At 39.5% G+C, this 4,559-nt stretch overlaps 1 long non-coding RNA gene across 1 annotated transcript; it reads right to left on the bottom strand.

Annotated features, from left to right (window-relative positions):
• Window positions 1-1,695: 1,695 nt before the first annotated feature.
• On the bottom strand, window positions 1,696-3,046 carry LOC145766270 (uncharacterized). The gene is made up of 2 exons (XR_014288698.1): window positions 2,933-3,046; window positions 1,696-1,888 (listed from the first exon to the last, which is right to left on the bottom strand). It is a non-coding gene; the product is annotated as an uncharacterized LOC145766270 (long non-coding RNA).
• Window positions 3,047-4,559: the final 1,513 nt, after the last annotated feature.

The following is a 4,559-nucleotide window of genomic DNA, read 5'->3' as shown; positions in this document are numbered from 1 at the left end:
TTTCAACTTTTTTCCCTACGTGTATAAGAAAGAGACAACTCACATTTGATAAAATATTTTTTATTTTTAGATGACGTCATTCTGACGTCATCAAAATAAAATTGCTTACCTATTACTCCCAGCCCATTGATAATTGCAGATCCAATACATTTCAGTTCAGTTGTTTTTATTTCTGACCATCATATCAAAAACAATACACGTCAACATAGCAAAGGTCCAGAAAAAGGTAGAAGCGACAAAACGCGAACGTTAAAACGTGCTTGTGACCGAAGTAACTTAAGTTATTGAGTTGAAAAAAATTTGGCACGGTCGCAACACCTTCAGAAAAATTTAAGATATAAAGGGAAAATAAAAAAAATAAAATGTTACAAAAAACAACATATTTAGGCTATAGCTTTATTAGCCCACATAGCTTTAGCTGATATATTTAAGATTTGTATGGACAGTTGCTATGAAGATCGGTCATGGTGCGTTATTAAGAGTGCTGATGGTCGTGAGGGGAACACGTCTTGATGCGTTTAGCTCATAGCAAAGAAGAGCAAGGCAGGCAAAGAAAACCCCACAAAGAAATCCTACCACAGGCAAAGCCATTTCAAGCGCAACGCACCATGCCTTGCACGACTCACAAAATAGATAGGCTATAACTTGACATAAAAACAATGACAAAAACAAACAAAACAAACTAGTAAAAACAACATCATCATCTTGCGGAAATCCATTTATACCCAGAGAAGTTATGTCTTGACGATATCAAGCGTGCTTTGTTATAAAGTTGCGTTAATAAAGCGATAATTTTAGACCCCAGTCAGCTAAACTCGTCACCTCCACACCAATCCAACGTTAGCAAACGTTGAATTAATGCAAAAATGACAGGCATCGCTAGCTGTGATGTAGTAGTGGGATCTAAAAGATCGTTTTTAGATAGAACGGGGCTTCATATAATGATTCAAGGGGGCATTTTGACTCCTGGTCCGGTTTAATGACGAAACTAAGCGCTATAAGTGGCGAGAGTATATTATGGGCATTATACAAAAAGTGCGAAATGTTTAAAACTTTACTTCAATGATTATGCCTTCGAGGAAATGATTGTCAGTTGAGTGCCCAAGGCGTGGAACTATTGTTCTTGTCGACGGTGAAAATTCGACTCACACTGCTAATGGATAAGAGTACAGCTCAACGAGGAGTACAGCTCAACTATCCAGTGGAATCTTTCGGGTAGCCCAAATTTGGGCAATACACAAATATCCATCAAACAAGAAAAATTGGCAAATCGTGCGTGGGTCTGGGCAACCACCCTATATATTAACGCAGCAGGCGCCTTCCTGCCATAGGAGATAAAGATCGCCATGAACTATGTGGTAGCCTACCGTACAATTGTTTTCATTTGATATTGTTTTATATTTTATTATCATAAGCAAACTTAAGAAAAAAAATTCATACGTTTCTAGGCTCATTTTCAGGCTCAGTCCAGCTTTACAGTAACGTTCCTATAACACTTAACTGGTGTGAACTTCTATGCTCGGTCGCTCATAAAATGAAAAGAGCAAAACGTTCCATTTTTTTATGAAATCATTTATTGAAACATGATCAAAATGTTGCAATCCTCAAGGCAGTCTTCCTATACATAACTGAGATTGCAACAAGTTTCCCCACGACACTCTCTACATGCTGTTACGTACTCTAAGCCATGTTTTCTGCAGCTGCAAGACATTGTACCACATTGATTTTTTGTTCCTTCTTTGCATTTGCATCGTACAACGTTCAATAGCCATTCTGGTGCCGGATCTAAACTGGTCTTTATTGGCATAACTGCTCCTGCTGTGTCAGCTTTCCATTCCCACTGTGCGAGATCCAAGAATTCAGTGTCAAGATGCTTCCACTGGCATACCTGAAACAACAGTTTTACATCAACTTAGATAAATCAAGTCTTGGTGCCATAAAATTTTTGATTTGTAGTACCGTATACCACTTGTTTATGCTAGTCATGTTATAACGCAAGTTGTTTTGCCATTACTTGCATGTTTTTCCTTACAGCAGTTTAATAGCGCAATTTGCTGTAATATTTTGAAGTTACCCACAATAAACAATTCTTGAAAAATATCTTCAAGTGCTATAATCTATAGAGCAAAGACGCTTTTATACTAAATAATTACTGGTATTGTGTTACAATATCATTAGGCTACGCACTATTATTTCACCTGCAAACAGTGGCGTAGCCAAGGGGGGGGGGTTGGGGGTTACAACCCCTCCCTTTGGCACGAGTGTGACGTCATCATATTGAGAATGATGCTTTCAGTCTAAAAAAAATTGACTAATTTTAAACAAAACTGCATTAAAAGACCGAGTTTTGCCAATACCAAACATTCAAACATTTCAGCCAGGAATTAGCAACAAGAAAACATAGAGACTTAGCTTTATTTCCGAAAAATGCGGAAGAAAACATGATCTTATCCTTTTGCTATGCCACCGGTCAGCACCATTTTACAGGAATATTCATACCCACATTTTTGTTGAAAATGCTCTCAGAATGCACCAAATTCAAAGTAATTTTTCAACATTTTCTGGGGGAGGCCCCCCAGACCCCCCGCCGCTGGGTCGTCAAAACCCCCCCTTTTCAAAATTCCTGGCTGCGCTACTGCCTGCAAATGTACGGTACTCTGAAGGAATGAAAACGAATTGCAGCTTCGGTGGGTGGCAATCTTTCAGGATGAACAGTGGAAGCTGTTGCAACCATCTGCAATCTGCATGTAGGCTACTTGACGTACTGTAGTTGGCCAAGTGAATCTGCTGGTTTTTCACTAAAGCTTGATAGATCAACAAAATATTTCATTATTATTGGTGAATCTCATTCAGACTGGTAGCCTACTCACCAACATTTTCATTTCTTCTTATTTAATTAACTGTGCACCAATAGACAGTCCCAGTAACCAACCTTTTTAATAACAAATCTCTTCCAGCATCAGCTATTTGCTCACGTGTGGAATCTAATCTACCAAATACATCAGCAGATTGTTGAAATTCTTCCTTCTTCAGGTAATTGAACATCTTTAGCTTTCCTAAGCAACAAGACAGATGAAGTAATTAATTATTGTCACCAAATAATGTGTGCATATACTCCGTACATTGGCATTACAAATAAAAGTATTACAATATTAGAATAGTGGGTTTGGTAATGACTGCCATCTGAATTCTTGAATATCTTTTAAAAGCTGATCAGAAAATGGTAAAAAATGTACTTTCAGACAAGCATGGTAAGCAGTTCAGGAATGAAAAGTGGGGAAAATCCAAAAAATACTGAAAGCAATATTAAAATGTACTGCTACCACAGCTGATTAATTATATTGGTACCTTGTTGATATATTGCAGAAGTTGTATCACATCCACTCCAAGCATGAGCAAACAGCAAGTAATTTGAAACAACTTAGAAACCATTATTTCATAAAAACCTTTGTAAAGCTGTGAAGAGAGAAAACTAACCTCAGACCTGGGATAAAAATAGCCACACAGCACATTTGCTCTTTCAAACTTAATCTATATCTGAATATGTTAGGCTATAGCCTTTACAAGTGGTCTCAGAAGTAACAAGAATCATAGTTCATAGGCCTACTGGTAGGCTGGCCTCCTTATTTAACTGATAGAGCGTGCAATTACCAGAATACGCATTGTTGCATGGATATCATTAGAAGCTACCAGGTCTCAATAAACACCCTTCCTTTGTGTTGTATTTCCAGACGTTTAATACAAAATAAACAATAATAATTGTAGCGATAGCCAACCAAGTGAGAAAAACATTTACCTCTTGTTACTTACTGACTTATGTGCACAAAACAACTCAATATATCTCAAGAAAGAAACGCAAAACAATCAACTAAGGAACGTGGTACAGAACGCTCAATTGATTACACGCGCAGTGCGGTGGTAATCAATTCCAACGTCTGTACCAGAAAACGCTGAACTGTTATTATGTAGTGACGCTGGTCACGAGTTACATATATTCAACGTAAATAAAATGACGACTATGACACCTCCCCCGATAATTTTTATACACAAAGAAAAATATGAACAAGACACCGAATTAAACAATAACTCTCAAAGTCCGAAACGGGCCGGAGGTCTGCGGCGACGGCTCGACCTTCGTGGGTTGTGTGGCCCGAATTCCGGTACAGTCGGTGTGTCGTCCGAATCCGTTCGAGCTGAGGTGGAGACAGTGGAGGAGTCGACTGTTGGTGCAGGAGTTTCTCCCGGCTCCTGGTCCTCCGATGATGCATAGCGAGGTTGCAGTTGGTCCATATGGCGCCTCCACGTCGGACCATGTGGCAGCAGACGTACCAGGAAGATTCGGCTACCCTGTCGCTTAATCACCTCGGCTGGAACCCAACGAGGATCCAGGCTCCGTCGTGGAGTGAATGATAGCGCGTAACAGGGATCTCCCGGTTTGAAATGTCGTTTTGTAACTTCAGAGGCGTCCGTGTTGTGAGGGTTTTGTCGGGGTACCACTTGAGACGGTGTGGGGAGAAGCGTGTCGATCTTGGTTCGAATCTGACGATTGTTGAGTAATT

Source organism: Aplidium turbinatum, chromosome 3 (assembly GCF_918807975.1).
Source record: "Aplidium turbinatum chromosome 3, kaAplTurb1.1, whole genome shotgun sequence".
NCBI lineage: Eukaryota > Metazoa > Chordata > Ascidiacea > Aplousobranchia > Polyclinidae > Aplidium > Aplidium turbinatum.
The sequence above is the reverse complement of the archived record's forward strand: the minus strand, read 5'-3'. Positions and strand labels throughout refer to the sequence as shown.